We start from the raw sequence: 23075 nt of genomic DNA, 5'->3' as shown, positions 1-23075 counted from the left end.
AACTGCAGAAGCTGGTGACGGAGTTTGGTAAAGTGTGTGGAAGAAGAAAGTTAAGAGTAAATGTCAATAAGAGCAAGGTTATTAGGTACAGTAGGGTTGAGGGTCAAGTCAATTGGGAGGTGAGTTTGAATGGTGAGAGGCTGGAGGAAGTGAAGTGTTTTAGATATCTGGGAGTGGATCTGTCAGCGGATGGAACCATGGAAGCGGAAGTGGATCATAGGGTGGGGGAGGGGGCGAAAATTTTGGGAGCCTTGAAAAATGTGTGGAAGTCGAGAACATTATCCCGGAAAGCAAAAATGGGTATGTTTGAAGGAATAGTAGTTCCAACAATGTTGTATGGTTGCGAGGCGTGGGCTATGGATAGAGTTGTGCGCAGGAGGATGGATGTGCTGGAAATGAGATGTTTGAGGACAATGTGTGGTGTGAGGTGGTTTGATCGAGTAAGTAACGTAAGGGTAAGAGAGATGTGTGGAAATAAAAAGAGCGTGGTTGAGAGAGCAGAAGAGGGTGTTTTGAAATGGTTTGGGCACATGGAGAGAATGAGTGAGGAAAGATTGACCAAGAGGATATATGTGTCGGAGGTGGAGGGAACGAGGAGAAGAGGGAGACCAAATTGGAGGTGGAAAGATGGAGTGAAAAGGATTTTGTGTGATCGGGGCCTGAACATGCAGGAGGGTGAAAGGAGGGCAAGGAATAGAGTGAATTGGAGCGATGTGGTATACAGGGGTTGACGTGCTGTCAGTGGATTGAATCAAGGCATGTGAAGTGTCTGGGGTAAACCATGGAAGGCTGTGTAGGTATGTATATTTGCTTGTGTGGACGTGTGTATGTACATGTGTATGGGGGGGGGGGGTTGGGCCATTTCTTTCATCTGTTTCCTTGCGCTACCTCGCAAACGCGGGAGACAGCGACAAAGTATAAAAAAAAAAAAAAAAAAAAAAAAAAAAATATATATATATCCCTTGGGGATAGGGGAGAAAGAATACTTCCCACGTACTCCCTGCGTGTCGAAGAAGGCGACTAAAAGGAAAGGGAGCGGGGGGCTGGAAATCCTCCCCTCTCTCTCTCTCTTTTTTTTTTTTTTTTCCCCCCAAAGGAAGGAACAGAGAAGGGGGCTGGGTAAGGATGTTTCCTCAGAGGCCCAGTCCTCTGTTCTTAATGCTACCTCGCTGATGTGGGAAATGGCGAATAGTATGAAAGAAAAGAAAGAAGACATATATATGTGTGTGTGTGTAAATGAGTCGACGGGTTGTTCTTCGTCTGTTTCCTGGCACTACCTCGCTGAAGCGGGAAATGGCGATCAAGTACAATAACATAATAATAAACAAATATTAATGTGTGTGTGTGTGATACATCTTGCTTTTGTAACTAACACAATTTCTTAATCACACAGAGTTCATTTCTATGAGATTACCTCAATTCAAAAGGAGTAACACAGAGGGAACATGAGTTAATGATGGATATATCATAAATTCCAGCTATGTGTGTATATTGACTAATGCTTCATTCCAAACTAAACCCTCTCTTAGGAAGGAATGGCACCTGAGAGCATAAAACAAGTCCCTCATGTACTTACAAGTCTGTGCTTTAGTTACTAAGTTTAGCAATAAATATAGGCAAGCAGGAAGGGCTGGCAAGTTTGGTAAAGAAAAATATATCATGGTAAGATATGGAAAGAATAAAGGAAGAAAAATTTGTCAGTCATGAAAAGTTTCAATATTGAGATGTGTTGCATCAGGTAAGACAAAGATGATTCAGCTAAGACAGGTGATATATAACAAGTGGTACTCTGAAATATAACTCATCAAGATTTCATCTGAACCATCTAGCCTAACTTTCATGACTCAAATCATGGAATCACTTATATTTTGAACTTCTAGGTTTTTCATGTTTCTGTTAACCGAAGTATCAACACAAGAAAAAAGTAAAAAGTCTATCTCAAACACAATTTGCTTCTGATTCTGATTTTATCATTGCTCATTCACTCATGGTCACTTTCACACATGTCAGTATTTACAAAATATGCTCAGCCACAAAGTAATCCATCAAGGTATGCTTAGCCTCTATATATAAATGAATTCAACGACTGATACACATAACTATAAAACATTCAATAGCAAGTTCTTTTATTTCATATTTCAAATTTTTTGTATAAGCAAAAAACACCTTGAGGTAATCACTAGACTGGTGACTGCTTGCAACTGAATGATACATCTTTATGAATGACACACACATCACAAATGCAACTGTTTGCTTTTCCATTGACTCACTTGCAACAGTCTGATGCGGTAATGGACGATAATGGAGGACAACTTATGAATGTATATTGGAAGCATTAAATTGTTACAGAAAAATTAGAAACATATACAAAATAAGGCTTTCTTGTACCAAAAATTCTTATTCATATTCACATATGAGTGATTTAGCAAAAATTACTGTAATTATAATGTAACTACAAAGACTTTTTCCTGAAACAGAATTACAGGACTTCAAACAATGTACACTATTAAGTGATAAATTCAATTTCATAAGGCACTTCTCCTTAATACACTGATAACTTGCTGAGAAAAACAAGTTCCACTTTGCACAGTCCACTTCTTAGTGAGGTGATCATTGCATTGACTCTAGGCAAACACCTTTCAATCATTTGTTCCTTCATCTGTTATTTCTGAAAAATGGAGGGACTTTACAACTTCTCTGATTAAGTCACAATTCCAGAAGAAGTTGTTTTACAGTTAATTTGATTTTCTGTTCAAAACAGGCAATCTTGCAATGCAACTAAGATCCCTCAAGTAATATGGGAATGGGTATTGGTCTTTAGGTTGCATTACTTTCTACTTAAGTTGGAGTTTGGAGGCAAGGTAGCAGACTTCTGTACAACATATGGTCGATGAGATGATCTGGTTGACTCTCTGGAATGGATACAATCATTAGCAGCATTTCATACTTTCCCTTACTTTTACACTTGACATCCAGCTGAATTTCAGTAATAACTAATTTCTACAGGAAGCAGTTTATCTATCAAAATCCCCAATCATCATGTCACATTACATATATTAATATAGTCTAACAGTCTAAGAATATGAAGTGAAAAAAATTGTAGTAGACAACAAAATTCTAACATTAAATACATAAATTTCCTACAACTGATATCTAAATATATGCAAGAAATGATGATGCCAAAAGATTAGTAGTGATTAGATGTTAAAAGCTGCTTCAGCACTAACCACACACACACACACACTGCCCTTAAAGTATTATTTTATATTTCCTTTTTTTTTACAAAAAGAAAAGCTCCATTACTTTACAGAGTCAATAACATTACTAATACATAAGCCACAATAGTATATAAGTGCATGTAGGACTCTAGGTAAGTGGATGAGGGGAAAAAATCCAAAGTTTATGCAATAACAGTTCAGTGAGCACACTTTTCAAAGCCAAAGCACATTTATAATAAGTTTCTCCAGTTCCCTACAGGGGAAAAGAAAAGAGGGGGGGGGGGGACTGAAAAAGAATTGCCTAAAAATCTTTTAAAATACTTTTTCAAAGTTTACCTAAGTAATGTTAAATTATTGTTGAATAATAGGGTGCTATGAGATTTTCAAAAACTTAATTAAGAAATTAGGATAGTTGTAGCTTATGCACAATATATATATGTTCTATCATGTGAAACTCCTACTGCTGACTAAGAGCCTAACAATTTTAATTTATGAAAAATGTGAAAGGGATAAGTTCATGTGTTGCATTTTGGATCAGGAAGGGGAAGGGAACCTCCCATTTTCTGAGGGATTAAACATGTTAGTAATCTTTAGAAAACACACATAAATGTGGTAGAAACTTTGGTGCACAGATGGGAGATGTGGTATATTTCTACATCTTTAAGTGGCATGTACAAGACATCTATGCCTTATGCAAACAGTGAGTATAAATTCCCTGCAAAAAAAATTCAGTAAATGTGTTGGTTTGTTTATGTGTCTAAAGTTATGACCATATGGAAACATCTCTCAGCCACAGTGTGTAAAAAAGCCAGATATACCATGCTTAGGAAAAGTACAAGCATCATACATTTCATATACTACATGCTACTCTGCCTGAGCTGAGAAAACTTTTCTCAAGGGAAAAGAGGATCTCCTATTCTGTAAGCACTTTCTCTAAAAGCATCATGACAAGTTTCTGGTTATGACTACAAACAATTTTAATAAAGTTCTTGGAAAAGAAATACAATGAAAATCTAATACTTTGAAAAAATTACAAGACTGAAATTATCCAAGATGAAGAAAAGCCAATCAATACAAGGTGCATGATATTTCATGGCCTTAGCATGACAGCCACCATCTATTATTTATTATTATCATTATACTTTGTCACTGTTTCCCACGTTAGCGAGGTAGCGTAAGGAAACAGACGAAAGAATGGCCCAACCCACCCATATACACATGTACATACATACATGCCCACACCCACATATATATACCTATACATACACAGACATATACATATATACATAATTTTGCAACTGATCAAGTATATTCCTATGAATCCACAGGGAAAATGAAACACGATAAGTTCCTAAGTGCACTTTTGTGTAATAACCACATCATCAGGGGAGACACAAGAGAGAAATATAACAGTCAGTTGATATACAACGAAGAGACATAGCTAGGATGCCATTTGGTAAACATGTGATTGTCCAAGACAGACAACGAGCGTATCATAAACTTATTATGTGGACAAGAAGGGGAATTGTTTACTACCTTTATCAACAATAAAGTCATCCAATTTGTATAGACCTTAGCTAATATCAAGATTATAATTCTTTGTGTATTCAATAACACAAGATTATTACACAGAAGAATTATAATCTTAATATTAGTGAAGGTCTATACAAATTGGATAACTTTATTGTTTGTAGAACTTGTAAACAATTCCCCTTCTTGACCAGAAAATAAGTTTATGATACGCTCGTTCTCTGTCTTGGACAACCACATGCTTACCAAATGGTGTCCTAGTTACGTCTTTTCGTTGTATATTGGCTGACTGTTATATTTCTCTCTTGTGTCTCCCCTGATAATGTGATAATTACACGAAAATGCAATTGGGAACTTATCGTGTTTGATTTTCCCCATGGACTCATAGGAATATATACATATGTACATATCCATACTTGCTGTCTTCATCCATTCCCAACGCCACCACCCCACACATGAAATGGCACCCCCCCTCCCCCCGCACAACAAAGGCCACATTCGTTCACACTCGGTCTCTAGCTGTCATGTGTAATGCATCAAAACCACAGCTCCCTTTCCACATCTAGGCCACACAAAACTTTCCATGGTGTACCCCAGATGCTTCATATACCCTGGTTCAATCCAGTGACAGTACGTTGAACCTGGTATACCATATCATTCCAATTCACTCTATTCCTTGAACACCTTTCACCCTCCTGTATGTTCAGGCCCTGATCGCTCAAAATCTTTTTTCACTCCATCCTTCCACCTCCAATTTGGTCTCACACTTCTCCTCATTCCCTCCACCTCTAACACATTTGTCCCCTTTGTCAAAGCATATATACACATATGATCCTCTGTGAAGCACTCATTAGTGTTGCTCCTAATGATTTCCAGCTCCTGGCCACTTCTATCCCTTTTAGTTGTCTTCTATTACATGCAGGGAATACATGGGAAGTATTCTTTCTCCCTGATCCCCAGGGATAGAGGAAAAATTCTCCCTTACTGTTTCAGAACAGAGAAGGGGCAAAATGAGGATTTTTCCCTTTAAGGCTGTTATCTGCTTTTTGTGGTACCTCCCTAATGCAGGAAATGGCAAATATGTATGGGAAAAAAATAATCATACACACAAACATATAAGTATATATATTCCTAAAAGGGGAAACAGAAGGAGTCAAGCTGGGAGTGCTCATCCTTCTTGAAGGCTCAGATTGGGGTGTCTGAATGTGTGTGGATGTAACCAAGATGAGAAGAAAGGAGAGATAGGTAGTATGTTTGAAGAAAGAAACCTGGATGTTCTGGCTCTGAGTGAAATGAAACTCAAGGGTAAAGGGGAAGAGTGGTTTGGGAAAATCTTGGGAGTAAAGTCCGGTTGGTGGGAAGACAAGAGCTAAGGAAGGAGTAGCTTCAGGAGTTGTGGGAGTATGTAACAGAGTGTAAGAAAGTAAATTCTAGATTGATGTGGATAAAACTGAAAGTGGATGGAGAGATGAGTGATTATTGGTGTCTTTGCACCTGGTCATGAGAAGAAAGATCATGAGAGGCAAGTGTTTTGGGAGAAGCTGAGTGAGTGTGTTAGCAGCTTTGATGCAAGAGGCCAGGTTATAGTGATGGGTTTAAATGATTTAAATGCAAAGGTGAGAAATGTGGTAGTTGAGGGTATAACTGGTGTAAATAGGGTGTTCAGTGTTGTAAATGGAAATGGAAAAGAGCTTGTGGATTTGTGTGCTGAAAAAAGACTGGTGATTGGGAATACCTGGTTTAAAAAGAGAGATATACATAAGTATACGTATGTGACTAGGAGAGATGGTCAAAGGGCATTATTAGATTACGTGTTTATTGATAGGCATGTAAAAGAGACTTTTCGATATTTAATGTGCTGAGAGGGGCAACTGGATGGATGTCTGATTACTATCTACGGTGGCAAAGGTGAAGATTTGTAGAGGTTTTTACAAAAGAAAAGAGAATGTTGGGGAGAAGAGAGTGGTGAGAGTAAGTGAGCTTGGAAAGGAGTCTTGTGTGAGGAAGTACCTGGACAGAATGAGTGGAGTGGCAAAAGGTGAGAACAAAAGACATGAAGGAGTGGGTGAGGAATGGGATGCATTTAGGGAAGCAGTGTGGCTTGCACAAAAGATGCATGTGGCATGAGAAAGGTGGGAGGTGGGGAGATCAGAAAGTGTAGTGAGCGGTGGAATGAAGAAGTAAGATTGTTCGTGAAAGAGAAAAGAGAGGTGTCTGGACAATACTTGCAGGAAAGTAGTGCAAATGACTGGGAGATGTATAAAAGAAAGCAGCAGGAGGTCTAGAGAAAGGTGCAAGAGTTGAAAAAGAGGGTAAATGAGAGATGGGGTATGAGAGTATCATTAAATTTTAGGGAGAATAAAATAAATGTTTTGGAAGGAGGTAAATAACGTGCATAAGACAAGGGAACAAATGGGAACATCGGTGAAGGAGGAAAGTGGGGTGGTAATAACAGGTAGTGATAAAGGGAGTATTTTGAAGGTTTGTTGAATGTGTTTGATGATAAGAGTGGCAGATATTGGGTGTTTTGGTCGAGGTGGTGTGCGAAGTAAGAGGGTCAGGGAGATTGGTTTGGTAAAGAGAGAATAGGTAATGAAAGCTTTGCGGAAGATGAAATCCGGCAAGGTGCTGGGTTTGGATGGTATTGCAGTGGAATTTATTAAAAGGGCATGACTGTGTTGTTGAATGGTTGGTAAGGATATTCAATGTACTTATGGATCATGGTGAAGTGCTTGTGAATTGGCAGAATGCATGCATAGTGCCATTGTACAAAGGCAAAGGGGATAAAGGTGAGTGTTCAAACTACAGGGGCATGAGTTTGTTGAGTATTCTGGGAAATTATATAGGAAGGTATTGATTGAGAGGGTGAAGGCATGTACAGAGCATCAGAATGGGGAAGAGCAGTGTGGTTTCAGAAGTGGTAAAGGATGTGTGGAGAAGGTGTTTGCTTTGAAGAATGTATGTAAGAAATACTAAGAAAAACAGATTGATTTGTATGTAGCATTTATGGATCTGGAGAAGGCATATGATGGGGTTGACAGAAATGCTTTGTGAAAGGTTTTAAGAGGTTATGGTGTGGGAGGTAAGTTGACAGAAGCAGTGAAAAGCTTTACCAAGGATGTAAGGTATGTGTATGAGTAGGAACAGAGGAGAGTGATTGGTTCCCAGTGAATGGCAATTTGCAGCAGGGGTGTGTGATGCCTCCAAGGTTAATTTGTTTATGGATGGGGTGGTTAGGGAGGTAAACGCAAGAGTTTTGGAGAGAGGTACAAGTATACATTCTGTTGTGGATGATAGGGCCTGGGAAGTGAGTCAGTTGTTGTGTGCACCAATGATACAGCTCTAGTGGCAGATTCGAGTGAGAAACTGCAGAGAATGGTGACTGAGTTTGGAAAAGTGTGTGAACAGAGAAAGTTGAGAATGAATGTAAATAAGAGCAAGGTTATCAGGTTCAGTAGGGTTGCGGGACAAGTTAATTGGGATGCAAGTTTGAATGGAGAAAAATTCAAGGAAGTGAAATGTTCTAGATATCTGGGAGTGGACTCAGCAGCAAATGGAACCATGGAAGTGGAAGTGAGTCACAGGGTGGGGGAGGGGGCAAAGGTTCTGGGAGTGATGAAGAATGTGAGGAAGGAGAGAGCATTATCTTGGAGAGCAAAAATGGGTATGTTTGAAGGAATAGTAGTTCCAACAATGTTAAAAGTTTGGAGGCATGGGATGTGGATAGGGTTGTACGGAGGAGGGTGGATGTGTTGGAAATGAATGTCTGAGGACAATATGTGGTGTGAGGTGGTTTGATTGAGTAAGAAATGTAAGGGTGAGATGTGTGAAAATAAAAAGAGTATGGTTGAGAGAGCAAAAGAGGGTGTGTTGAAATGGTGTGGAAATATGGAGAAATGAGTGAGGAAAGATTGACAAAGAGGATATATGTGTCCGAGGTGGAGGGAACAAGAAGTGGGAGACCAAACTAGAAGTGGAAGGATGGAGTGAAAAAAATTTTGAGCAATCGGAGCCTGAACATACAGGAAGGTGAGAGGCGTACAAGGAATTGAGTGAACTGGAACGATGTGGTATACCAGGGTCGACATGCTGTCAATGGACTGAACCGGGGTATGTGAAGCACCTGGGGTAAACTTACCAGAGATGGTTGTGACAATTGCTTATAGAAGTGGGATGATGTGTGCAGTTAAGCAGAAAGAGCAAGGATTTCTTGTGGGTTTACTACTAAAATCAATTGTACGTGATATTCTATGAAATAAAAAATCTAACTTCCACAAAAACTGTACGATGATCATAAGAGGAAATTCCCTGTAACCTAGCAATCTGGAATGCTTGGCACCAAGTAATTTCATGATTTCAAAATGTTGTGGATTATTGAAAGACTTCAGTTTGCCTAACAACAAGTTAACCAGAAACACAGTAGATGCAAACATTAACAAGTGCCTTCCTGAAACATTAAGTTAGCGAGACATTAAAAAGGTGTAATAAAAAAAGTGCAACTGGTTTACTTACACAAATATCTTCCAAGTTTCCACTCCCAAAGTACTAGAATGTAGAGTAGAGGTGAGAAATTAGTTGTCTGGTGAATCATATGCATGAGAATTGATCTCATGTAAAAGTTGACCCATGATTTTTGGTTCAAAAATTTGTAACTTCATATATCTCATACAGAAGACAAACTTTGTTTCTTAGGGTTAGTAACCTAATGCTTTCAGAGCCCAGGTATATACCCTTGCATATTCTGTGATGCTAATTTGTCATGAGAGAATGAAATTCTAATTTCTGCAAAATTTTTGTATCCCTAAATTATTCATCAAATGAATACATAACTTATCTAAATAATATTTTACGATTAAGTTAACAAAAGTAAGATTATCAATGCTAAAGCAAAAGACTGAAAAAGGAGGAAATCTTAGAAATAAAATGCCTGAGGACAACATATGATGTGAAGACGGCTAACTGTAAAATGAGTACATAAGAGAAAGGTGAGGTAGTAAGCAGAGAATGACTGAGAAAGCTGAATAGAGTGCTAAATGGTTTGAACACAAGGAGATGAAAAGTGAAGACAAACCAACTGAGATGATATATATAAGTTGGAGATGGAGAAAGCAAGGGAGATTGCCAACCTATGAGACCCTTTGATGAGATCTTGCCATGTTAGGGATAGTGTGCAGTGTTCAATGCACTACTTGCCTGTTGGATAGTTGTTTCTCTGAACTGCTAATCTACTGCTCATCATATATTTTGATTGCCATATTATGCTATTTTTCTCTGCAGCCACTACCCTGGCAAAGTTGCCTATATGAGGTTCACTCAGTATTATCTTCAACCAAGAGTCGAGCCTCCTTTTGAGTGTTCCTGTAGTCACTTCATGTATGTTTCTTAATTTTCCTATTATTGCATTAAATAACTATTCCATCTTCCTCACTGGGCATTCATACTTTTTCTTCTGGCATTCATTCATTTTCTTCAAATAATTTTTCTATGCATTTCCAGTTATCATACTTAATTTGATTATTCTGTATCTACCTTTTTGAGTTGCTTTCTGCTTCAGAATGCTGCCTTTATACCCTCTATTTCTTGCCAAGCATTTCTCATAGTAACTACTCATCTTTTTAAATCTTTCTAAATTAGGAGTAGCAACCCTAAGCTAATGGGCTAAAGATGGTATGAGAAGAAATTTTTTCTGATACAAGAAGTTTTCAAGGCAGAGGTAATGATAATGATAAAACCTAAAATATGACTGCTTGGTATTATTCACAACTGGTTTGAAGAAAAGAGAAGAGGTGGTGAAAGTCTTGCATGACAATATGTGTGGCAATGTGACTGGATTGGATGGGACTGCAGCTGAATTTCTCATGAAATATATCTATATATAATTTCTTGCAACTCTCGATTGCCGTTTCCCACACTAGTGAGGTAGAGCCAGGAACAGCTGTTCCTTGATGATACAGCACTGGTGGGGGATTCAAGTGAAACTGTAGAAGCTGGTGAATGAGTTTGGAAAAGAGTGTGAAAGGAGAAAGTTGAGAGTAAATGTGAATAAGAGCAAGGTTATTAGGTTCAGCAGGGTTGAGGGACAAGTTAATTGGGATGAAAGCTTGAATGGAGAAAGGTTGGAGGAAGTGATGTCTTTTAGATGTCTGGGTGTGGACTTGGTTTCAGTGCAATACACATGACAGCTAGAGAAGTGTGAACAAGTGTGGCATTTTTTGTCTGTTTTTCTGGCGCTACCTTGCAGAAGCAGGGGTCAGCGATGCTATTTCCTGTGGAGCGGGGTAGCGTCAGGAATGCATTCGAGGCAAGCAAGTATGAATATGTACATGTGTATAAATGTATATGTCTGTGCATGTATATGTATTTTGGTATATCATACTTATCCTAGGGGATAGGGGAGAAAGAATATTTCCCACATATTCCCAGCGTGTTGTAAAAGATGACTAAAAGGAAAGAGAGCAAGAGGCTAGAAATCCTCCTCTCTAGTTTTTACTTTCCAAAAGAAGGAACAGAGAAGGGGGCCTAGTGAAGATTTTCCCTCTCAGACTCAATCCTCCGTTCTTCATGCTACCTCGCTAATGTGAATATGTACGTATGTGAAACATCTGGAGTAAATCATGGATAGGTCTGTGGGGCCTGGATGTGGATAGGGAGTTGTGGTTTCAATGCATTACACATGACAGCTAGAGACTGACCGTGAATGAATGTGGCCTTTTTTGAATGTTTTCCTGGCACTACCTCGCTCATGCAAGAGGAGGCGGTGCTATTTCCTGTGGGAAGGGGTGGCGCTGGGAAATTAATACAACAAAATATTTAGTTATTAATCTTCTTTCTCATGTTTTCCAGTTTTCTCAGTATCATTCTATCATTATGTGGATGCTCAAACACCAGTTGCCCATAGTTATCCATTTTATTTCAATTAAACTTTCACCTTCACAAAGGCATTATCAGGAATCTACAAAGAAAAAACTGAGCCACAAAACTTGGATATGATATGTAAAATGCAAATAAAACATAAATAAGAAAAACAAGTGGAAAAAATACAGTACATAGAACATAGAAGTAAGGGAAAACACTAAAAGCAAAGTAAATTGATAATATCATGAACGGTAGTATGAGTTACAATCTAAATAGAAAATATGGAAACAGAAATATAGAAAAACTTTGCAATGGAGGAAACACAGAGCAACAATATTAAACAAGGTAGGAATATAGAAAGTCCATTACTAAGTACACTTAACTGCGAATGGAACCATGGAAGAGGAAATGAGGGGGCAAATGTCCTGGGAGCAATGAAGAATGCATGGAAAGAGAGAATGTTATCTCGGAGCAAAAATGGGTAAGTTTGATGGGATAGTAGTTCCAACAATATCATATGGATGCCAGGCATGGGCCATAGATAGGGTTGTACAGTGGAGGGTGGATGTGTTGGAGATGAAATGTTTGATTGTGTAAGTAATGAAAAGGTAAGAGAGATGTGTGGTAGTAAAAAGAGTGTGGGTGAGAGAGCAGAAAAGGGTGTTGAAATGGTTTGGACTTATGGAGAGAATGAGTGAGGAAAGGTTGACAAAGCCAATATATGCATTAGAGGTGGAGGGAACAAGAAGAAGTGGGAGACCAAATTGGAGGTGGAAGGATGGAGTGAAAAAGATTTGAGCATTCACGGCCTGAACATGCGGGAGGGTGAGAGGAGTTCACGGAAAAGAGCGAATTGGAACAATGTGGTTTACCGGGGTTGATGAGCTGTAAATGGAATGAACCAGGGCATAAGAAACATCTGGGGTAAACCATGAAAAGGTCTGTGGGCCTGGATGTGGACAGGAAGTTATAGTTTTGGGGCATGACACATGACAGATAGAGACTGAACGAATGTAGCCTTTTTTGTCTGTTTTCCCGGTGCTACCTTGCTGATGCAGGGGGTGGCGATGCTGTTCCCTGTGGGACAGGGAGGCGCCAAGAATGGATGAAGGCAAGCAAGCATGAATATGTACATATGTATAACGCATGGTTTCAGAAGTGGTAGAGGATGTGTGGATCAGGTGTTTGCTTTGAAGAATGTATGTGAGAAATACTTAGAAAAGCAAATGGATTTGTATGTAGCATTTATGGATCTGGAGAAGGCATATGATAGAGTTGATAGAGATGCTCTGTGGAAGGTATTAAGAATATATGGTGTGGGAGGCAAGTTGTTATAAGCAGTGAAAAGTTTTTATCGAGGATGTAAGGCATGTGTACGTGTAGGAAGAGAGGAAAGTGATTGGTTCTCAGTGAATGTAGATTGCGACAGGGGTGTGTGATGTCTCCATGGTTTAATTTGTTTATGGATGGGGTTGTTAGGGAGGTGAATGCAAGAGTTTTGGAAAGAGGGGCAAGTATGAAGTCTGTTGGGGATGAGAGAGCTTGGGAAGTGAGTCAGTTGTTGTTCGCTGATGATACAGCGCTGGTGGCTGATTCATGTGAGAAACTGCAGAAGCTGGTGACTGAGTTTGGTAAAGTGTGTGAAAGAAGAAAGTTAAGAGTAAATGTGAATAAGAGCAAGGTTATTAGGTACAGTAGGGTTGAGGGTCAAGTCAATTGGGAGGTAAGTTTGAATGGAGAAAAACTGGAGGAAGTAAAGTGTTTTAGATATCTAGGAGTGGATCTGGCAGCGGATGGAACCATGGAAGCGGAAGTGAATCATAGGGTGGGGGAGGGGGCGAAAATCCTGGGAGCATTGAAGAATGTGTGGAAGTCGAGAACATTATCTCGGAAAGCAAAAATGGGTATGTTTGAAGGAATAGTGGTTCCAACAATGTTGTATGGTTGCAAGGCGTGGGCTATGGATAGAGTTGTGTGCAGGAGGGTGGATGTGCTGGAAATGAGATGTCTGAGGACAATGTGTGGTGTGAGGTGGTTTGATCGAGTAAGTAATGTAAGGGTAAGAGAGATGTGTGGAAATAAAAAGAGCGTGGTTGAGAGAGCAGAAGAGGGTGTTTTGAAATGGTTTGGGTACATGGAGAGAATGAGTGAGGAAAGATTGACCAAGAGGATATATGTGTCAGAGGTGGAGGGAACGAGGAGAAGTGGGAGACCAAATTGGAGGTGGAAAGATGGAGTGAAAAAGATTTTGAGTGATCGGGGCCTGAACATGCAGGAGGGTGAAAGGCGGGCAAGGAATAGAGTGAATTGGATCGATGTGGTATACTGGGGTTGACGTGCTGTCAGTGGATTGAATCAGGGCATGTGAAGCGTCTGGAGTAAACCATGGAAAGTTGTGTGGGGCCTGGATGTGGAAAGGGAGCTGTGGTTTCGGGCATTATTGCATGACAGCTGGAGACTGAGTGTGAACGAATGGGGCCTTTGTTATCTTTTCCTAGCGCTACCTCGCACACATGAGGGGGAGGGGGATGGTATTCCATGTGTGGCGAGGTGGCGATGGGAATGAATAAAGGCAGGCAGTGTGAATTGCGTGCATGGGTATATATGTATGTGTCTGCGTGTGTATATATATGTGTACATTGAGAGGGGCAAGTATGAAGTCTGTTGTAGATGAGAGACCTTGGGAAGTGAGTCAGTTGTTGCTCGCTGATGATACAGCGCTGGTGGCTGATTCATGTGAGAAACTGCAGAAGCTGGTGACTGAGTTTGGTAAAGTGTGTGAAAGAAGAAAGTTAAGAGTAAATGTGAATAAGAGCAAGGTTATTAGGTACAGTAGGGTTGAGGGTCAAGTCAATTGGGAGGTAAGTTTGAATGGAGAAAAACTGGAGGAAGTAAAGTGTTTTAGATATCTGGGAGTGGATCTGGCAGCGGATGGAACCATGGAAGTGGAAGTGAATCATAGGGTGGGGGAGGGGGCGAAAATCCTGGGAGCCTTGAAGAATGTGTGGAAGTCGAGAACATTATCTCGGAAAGCAAAAATGGGTATGTTTGAAAGAATAGTGGTTCCAACAAAGTTGTATGGTTGCGAGGCGTGGGCTATGGATAGAGTTGTGCGCAGGAGGATGGATGTGCTAGAAATGAGATGTTTGAGGACAATGTGTGGTGTGAGGTGGTTTGATCGAGTAAGTAACGTAAGCGTAAGAGAGATGTGTGGAAATAAAAAGAGCGTGGTTGAGAGAGCAGAAGAGGGTGTTTTGAAATGGTTTGGGCACATGGAGAGAATGAGTGAGGAAAGATTGACCAAGAGGATATATGTGTCAGAGGTGGAGGGAACAAGGAGAAGTGGGAGACCAAATTGGAGGAGGAAAGATGGAGTGAAAAAGATTTTGTGTGATCGGGGCCTGAACATGCAGGAGGGTGAAAGGAGGGCAAGAAATAGAGTGAATTGGATCGATGTGGTATACCGGGGTTGACGTGCTGTCAGTGGATTGAATCAGGGCATGTGAAGCGTCTGGGGTAAACCATGGAAAGCTGTGTAGGTATGTATTTTTGCGTGTGGACGTGTATGTATATACATGTGTATGGGGGTGGGTTGGGCCATTTCTTTCGTCTGTTTCCTTGCGCTACCTCACAAACGCGGGAGACAGCAAAAAAAAAAAAAAAAAAAAAAAAAAAAAAAAAAAAAAAAAAACATTGAGATGTATGGGTGTGTAGGTTTGTGTGTGTGGACGTGTGTGTATATACATGTGTATGGGGGTGGGTTGGGCCATTTCTTTCTTCTGTTTCCTTGCGCTACCTCGCAAATGCGGGAGACAGCGACAAAGCAAAATAATAATTAAAAATAGTATAACGCATGTGTTTGTATATGGAAAATATGTAAATGTACGTGTATGAGTGTATTTATATATGTGTGCATATGGGAGGTTGGATCTTTCTTTGTTTCCTGGTGCTACCTCACTGGCGTGGGTAGCAGTAGTCAAGTAAAACTAAATAATACAAAAAACAAATACATATATGCAGAGGGGTGAAATGCGTGACTAACGTAACAAAATGTGATTAAACAGAAGGTACAGAAATAAGTGTTTCACTATACACTAGTATCCTTAAACGTGCTGTTTAGAATGCTAGTTGTGAGACATCAGAGTGTATCATGTTTACCATGTCATCCTTTATTTCTGGAAAAATGAAAATATCCCATTACTGAGTCTCTTACCTAAGAATAATCTGTGGCGCATCTGCATACAAACCTCTGATTTAAAAATCAGGAAAACAGCTTCAAATTCATATTAATGTAATTGAGTTAAATACCAATGTAAATGAAAAAGGAAAACTATTAGTTGGCTATGTCTGTAATGATCCTGTATGGTTATTATGATCTACAGCAACAGCATGATTTAAATACTGTAAATGTAAAGAAAAAAAAATCATGTCAGATATATGTTAATCAGGATACAGAGCACTGCTGTATGCAAAAGTTGAGGAGATACTGAAATGACTGTGTAAGGGGATATCTACAGACTACAATGAATTTTATATGGTGGAAATGCATAAAATTATCATCATTGGATGTACAGAAAAAAAAAATTATGTGCATTCTAAGTGCAATTACATATTACAAAAGATACCTTGATGAATGTGCAAAAAACACAAGATCTTAAAAAGACCACTTTATTTCAAAGTACTATAAGCAATCAACTACCATTTGACTGAAAGGTAAAGAGAAATCTCACAATCACAAGGAATAGCTGATGAACTAAGTGTAAAGTTTGATGCAGGACCTTCAATACAAGTCTATATATATGTTCTTATATCTAATTTGTTAGATCTAAATTGAAAAGCAGTAAAGCAGTAATGTGTGTGAAGTGCATGTTGTGCTGTGCTTAAAACTGGAAAAGCAAACCTCTGCAGCAAACAGTGTACATACTCCCTCATTTACTTGCTGTTTGAAGCTGCTTAGTCCTAAAGGCTTTTATATTCTGCAAAAACCACAACCAAACCATCAGCAAAATCATGATATATAGCATGCTAATTAACAGGCCAAACAATCTTAAGGTTTTAAGCAAATTCAGGGGTCTACATAAGACACTGCTACTGAAAAAATATTCATCTTAAAAAAGTAACATAAAAATGAAGAAGCAAATGCCATGAATTCATTAATAACTTCAATCAAGGTAAATATTCTACAAGAACAGTTAACAGTATTCATATCAATATGAGATCAAATTCTAGGGATTATAAAATGAATGGATGATTAAAATAAAATAAAATATCTATTACCATTAAGGTAAAAAAAAACATAATGATCTGTGCAGTACTAAATGCCCTTTCAAGAAAACAAGATTTTACAGAATGAAATCAAAACTATACAAGCTGATTGGATTTGTGTAATGGATATGGAAAAGGAAAATATCTTACCACTTTTTATGTGAAATAATATGACAAAATGGACAAAGGATTTTGAGAAAAACTTATGGACCTGGCCTCAAACTAACTGTTAGCCCTACTTTGATGACATGGTACTATATGGGTTACTAATGATGTTTCCTGTCATTTGCCAAATTAAATGTTACATAGATTTAACATTCTGAAGGAAATACCAGGAAAAAAGGGCCATCATAATTATAAGGAAATCTGTCTCACATTCGTGCTTACCAATCTATCAAGAAAAAACAAGTCATATTGATCATTTCAAAATTGATTGGACCCATCCAGGATGATACTTTCTTACTATTTACAAAACATAATTCAAACAAAAATGCAAAACACGTTTAGATGGAGATTGTTTTCCCCCTCCCCCAACAATCGTACAAGTTTTTAAGTGCTGTTCTGGTCCAATACCACATGAATCAGCCAATCACAGGTCTTAAAAAAAGATAAGCCATGCAAAATCATTTTCCTCTCCCCAAGAGGATGGTAGGTACATAATGTCACTGAAAAAAATAATTGTCTATCAATCTGTAAAAGACCATCTCTGACATGGGCCAGCAGAATCTAACACAAATTCTCCTTAAGGATGGGGTTAAGCAGTGGGTATGTATTTCTTTAATGTAGATATGATCTTTGACCCTTTCATAGCATCATTATATTTCAGAAATGTTCCTCAATTGTAGTTCATTCTCCAAATAATAAGAGTCCTAATTTGAACTTTTTTCTTTTTACATTTCCATATTGAAATGATAACTCGTATCTGCATGTCTGAAAAATGATTACCATAAACAGAGAAAGTTACAATTATTGAAATGAGAAATATTTAGAAATAGGTTCTTCAGTATTTGAAAGTAAAACTGAGGAAAACGATTCATGTACTCCAAAAAAATGATGGAAATGTCTGTGGGGCCTGGATGTGGATAAAAAGCTGTGGTTTCGATGCATTACACATAACAGCTACAGAAAGTGTGTGAATGAATGTGGCCCCTCTTGTCTGTTTTCCTGGTGCTACCTAGCTGAAGCAGTGGGTGGTGAAGCAGTTTGCTATGGGGTGGGTGATGCCAGGAATGGATGAAGGCAAGCAGGTATGAATATGTAACATGTGTATATATGTATATGTCTGTGTATATGTGTATATGTGCATATACAGGTGTTTATGTAAGCAGTCTGTTGTGGATGAGAGAGCTTGGGAAATGAGTCAGTTGTTCACTGATGATACAGCGCTGGTGGCTGATTCGGGTGAGAAACTGCAGAAGCTGGTGACTGAGCTTGGTAAAGTGAGTGAAAGAAGAAAGCCGAGAGTAAAAGTGAATAAGAGCACGGTTATTAGGTACAATAGGATTGAGGGACAAGTCAATTGGGAGTTAAGTTTGAATGGCGAAAAACTGGAAGTGAAGTGTTTTAGATATCGGGGAGTGGATTTGGCAGTGCATGGAAGCATGGAAGAAGTGAATCATAGGGTGGGGGAGGGGGTGAAAGTTCTGGGAGTGTTGAAGAATGTATGGATGTCGAGAACGTTATCTTGGAAAGTAAAAATGGGTATGTTTGAAGGAATAGTGCCAACAATGTTATAAGGTTGCGAAACTTGGGCTATAGATAGAGTTGTGCGGAGAAGGGTGGATGTGCTGGAAATGAGATGTTTGAGGACAATATGTGGTGTGAGGTGGTTTGATCGAGTAAGTAATGAAAGGGTAAGAGAGATTTGTGGTAATAAAAAGAGTGTGGTTGAGAGAGCAGAAGAAGGTGTTTTGAAATGGTTTGGTCACATGGAGAAAATGAGTGAGGAAAGATTGACAAAGAGGATATATGTGTCAGGGGTGAAGGGAATGAGGAGAAGTGGGAGACCAAATTGGAGGTGGAAAGATGGAGTGAAAAAGATTCTGAGTGATCAGGGCCTGAACACGCAGGAGGGAGAAAGGCGTGCAAGGAATAGAGTGAATCGGATCGATTTGGTATACCGGGGTCGACGTGCTGTCAATGGATTGAACCAGAGCATGTGAAGCATCTGGGTTAAACCATGGAAAGTTTTGTGGGACCTGGATGTGGAAAGGGAGCTGTGGTTTCGGTGCATTACACATGACAGCTAGAGACTGAATGTGAACGAATGTGGCCTTTGTTGTCTTTTCCAAGCGCTACCTCGGGCACATGTGGGGGGGAGGGGTTTGTCATTTCATGTGTAGCGGGGTGGCGACGGGAATGAATAAGGGCAGACTATGAATTATGTATATGTGTATATGTGTATATGTCTGTGTGTGTATATATATGTATATGTTGAGATGTATAGGTATGTAGATGTGTGAGTGTGGACATGTATGTATATACATGTGTATGTGGGTGGGTTGGGCCATTCTTTTGTCTGTTTCCTTGCGTTACCTCGCTAACGCAGGAGACGGTGATAAAGTATAATAATAATAATAATAATAATAAAAAAAAAATGTGTATATGAGTGGATGGGCCATTCTTCGTCTGTTTCCTGGCGTTACCTCACTGACATGAGAAACAGCGATCTGGTATAATGAAATATAAATGAATATCTTTTTTTATTTACATATTTGCCATTTCCCTCCTTAGCGAGGTAGCGTCAAGAACAGATGACTGAGCCTCAGAGGAAAAAATTCTCACTTGGCTCCTTTTGGAAAAGTAAAAGAGAAGGGGAGAATTTCCGGTCCCCCACCCCTTTACGTTGCCTTTTATGACATGTAGGGAATATGGGCAAGCTTTCTTTCTCCCCTATCCCCATGGATTACATATGACAGCTAGAGACTGAGTGTGAATGAATGTGGCAATTTTTGTCTATTTTCCTGGTGCTACCTCACTGAATCAGGGGGTAGTGATGCTGTTTCCTGTGGGGCAGGGTAGCACCAGGAATGGATGAAGGCTAGCAAATATGAAAATGCACACATGTACATGTCTGTGTATGTGTATGTATATGTATGTATATGTGTATATGCTGATATGTAGATGTATATGTGTATGTATGAGCATTTATGTGTATATTTGTGTATATGAGTGAATGGGCCATTCTTTATCAGTTCCCTGGCACTACCCTGCTAATTCTGGAAACAGCAACCAAGTATAATAAATAAAAAAACAAGTCTGGCAACAAGTGCATCATAAACTTATCAGGTGGACAAGAAGGGGAACTCATATACACATACACCCATACATGCACATTCCATTTTATTTTACTCAATCGCACAATTCATTCTATTAAACTTAGTCTCCAGTGTCAGCAAGGTAGTGCAAGGAAATATACAAAAGAATAGCCCAACCCACCCACATACACATATATATATATACATAAATGCCCACACATATATGTACCTATACATTTCAATGTATACATTGCGCTACCTCGCTAATGCGGGAAACAGCGACAAAGCAAAATAAATAAATAACATACACAGACATATACATATATACATATGTACATATTCATACTTGATACCTTCATCCATTCCTGTCACCACCCTGCCATACATGAAACAGCAACATCTCCCCCCCCCCCCCAAAAAAAGGGCCACATTTGTTCACACTCAGTCTCTAGCTGTCATGTGTAATGCATCGAAACCACAGCTCCCTTTCCACATCCAGGCCACACAAAACTTTCCATGGTTTACACCATACGCTTCACATGCCCTGGTTCAATCCATTGATAGCATGTCCACCCCGGTATACCACATTGTTCCAATTCACTCTATTCCTTGCCCGCCTTTCACCCTCCTGTATATTCAGGCCCCAATCGCTCAAAATCTTTTTCACTCCATCTTTCCACCTCCAATCTGGTCTCCAACTTCTTGTTCCCTCCACCTCTGACACACATATCCTCTTTGTCAATCTTTCCTCACTCATTCTCTCCATGTGACCAAACCATTTCAAAACACCCTCTTCTGCTCTCTCAACCACACTCTTTTTATTACCATACATCTTTCTTACCCTTTCATTACTTACTCCATCAAACCACCTCACACCACATATTGTCCTCAAACATCTCATTTCCAGCACATCCACCCTCCTCCACACAACTCTATCTGAAGCCCACATACAGGGGAAAAAGAATACTTCCCATGTATTCCCTGTGTGTCGTAGAAGACAACTAGAATGGGAGGGGGGCTGGAAATCTTCCCCTTGTTTTAAAGTTTCCAAAAGAAGGAAGAGAGAAGGGGGCCTAGTGAGGATATTCCCTAAAAGGTTCAGTCCTCTGTTCTAAATGCTACCTTGCTAATCCGGGAAATGGCGAATCGTATGACAGCTAGAGACTGAGTGTGAACGAATGTGGCCTTTGTTGTTTTTTTCCTGGCGCTACCTTGTGTGCATGCAGGGGGAGGAGGCTGTCATTTCATGTGTGGCAGGGTGGCAGCAGGAATGGATGAAGGCAGCAAGTATGAATATGTACATGTGTATATATGTATATGTCCGTGTATGTATATGTTGAAATGTATAGGTATGTATATGTGCATGTGTGGGCATTTATGTATATACATGTGTATGTGGGTGGTTTGGCGGGGGGTTGGAGATCCTCCCTTCTCGTTTTTAATTTTCCAAAAAGAGGAACAGAGAAGGGGGCCAAGTGAGGATATTCCCTTAAAGGCTCAGTCCTCTGTTCTTAACGCTACCTTGCTAACGCAGGAAATGGCTAATAGTATAAGAAGAAGAATATATACATGTGTGTGGGGGCGTTTATGTATATACATGTGCATGTGGATGGGTTGGGCCATTCTTTCATCTGTTTCCTTGCGTTACCTCACAAATACAGGAGACAGCAAATAAGTATAATGAAAAAATATATGTATATATGTGAGTGTTTCTAAGTATATGAGAGGATGAGCCATTCTTCGTCTGTTTCCTGGCGCTACCTCACTAACATGTGAAACAGCGTGAAGCATCTGGGGTAAACCACGGAAAGGTCTGTGGGGCCTGGATGTGGAAAGGGAGTTGTGGTTTCAGTGCATTCCACATGACAGCAAGAGACTGAGTGTGAACGCATGTGGCCTTTTTGTCTTTTCCTGGTGCTACCTTGCTGGAGGTGTGTGTGTGTGCGCTATTTCCTGTGTGGCGTGGTAGTGACAGGAATGGATGAAGGCGAGTATGAATATGTACATATGTATAAATGTATATGTCTGTGTCTGTATATGTATGTATACGTTGAAATGTATATGTATGTATATGTGCGGAGGGCAAGGAATAGAGTGAATTGGAGCGATGTGGTATACCGGGGTTGACGTGCTGTCAGTGGATTGAATCAAGGCATGTGAAGCGTCTGGGGTAAACCATGGAAAGCTGTGTAGGTATGTATATTTGCGTGTGTGGACATGTATGTATATACATGTGTATGGGGGTGGGTTGGGCCATTTCTTTCGTCTGTTTCCTTGCGCTACCTCGCAAACGCAGGAGACAGCGGCAAAAAAAAAAAAAAAAAATATATATATATATATGGATTTGTATGTAGCATTTATGGATCTGGAGAAGGCATATGATAGAGTTGATAGAGATGCTCTGTGGAAGGTATTAAGAATATATGGTGTGGGAGGCAAGTTGTTAGAAGCAGTGAAAAGTTTTTATCAAGGATGTAAGACATGTGTACGTGTAGGAAGAGAGGAAAGTGATTGGTTCTCAGTGAATGTAGGTTTGTGGCAGGGGTGTGTGATGTCTCCATGGTTGTTTAATTTGTTTATGGATGGGGTTGTTAGGGAGGTGAATGCAAGAGTTTTGGAAAGAGGGGCAAGTATGAAGTCTGTTGTGGATGAGAGAGCTTGGGAAGTGAGTCAGTTGTTGTTCGCTGATGATACAGCGCTGGTGGCTGATTCATGTGAGAAACTGCAGAAGCTGGTGACTGAGTTTGGTAAAGTGTGTGAAGAAGAAAGTTAAGAGTAAATGTGAATAAGAGCAAGGCTATTAGGTACAGTAGGGTTGAGGGTCAAGGCAATTGGGAGGTAAGTTTAAATGGAGAAAAACTGAGGGAAGTAAAGTGTTTTAGATATCTGGGAGTGGATCTGGCAGCGGATGGAACCATGGAAGCGGAAGTGGATCATAGGGTGGGGGAGG

At 39.7% G+C, this 23075-nt stretch overlaps 1 long non-coding RNA gene across 2 annotated transcripts; it reads right to left on the bottom strand.

The window, feature by feature from the left end:
• Positions 1-1089: 1089 nt before the first annotated feature.
• Positions 1090-22845, bottom strand: LOC139763490 (uncharacterized). 2 transcript variants are annotated; one of them, XR_011716168.1, is made up of 2 exons: positions 16504-22845; positions 1090-2912 (listed from the first exon to the last, which is right to left on the bottom strand). It is a non-coding gene; the product is annotated as an uncharacterized lncRNA (long non-coding RNA). The 2 variants fall into 2 exon arrangements; XR_011716169.1 differs by having other exon boundaries at positions 16528-22845.
• Positions 22846-23075: the final 230 nt, after the last annotated feature.

Source organism: Panulirus ornatus, chromosome 47 (assembly GCF_036320965.1).
Source record: "Panulirus ornatus isolate Po-2019 chromosome 47, ASM3632096v1, whole genome shotgun sequence".
Taxonomy (NCBI): Eukaryota; Metazoa; Arthropoda; class Malacostraca; order Decapoda; family Palinuridae; genus Panulirus; species Panulirus ornatus.
Note: the sequence above shows the minus strand (reverse complement) of the source record. Positions and strands in the feature narration are given on the sequence as shown.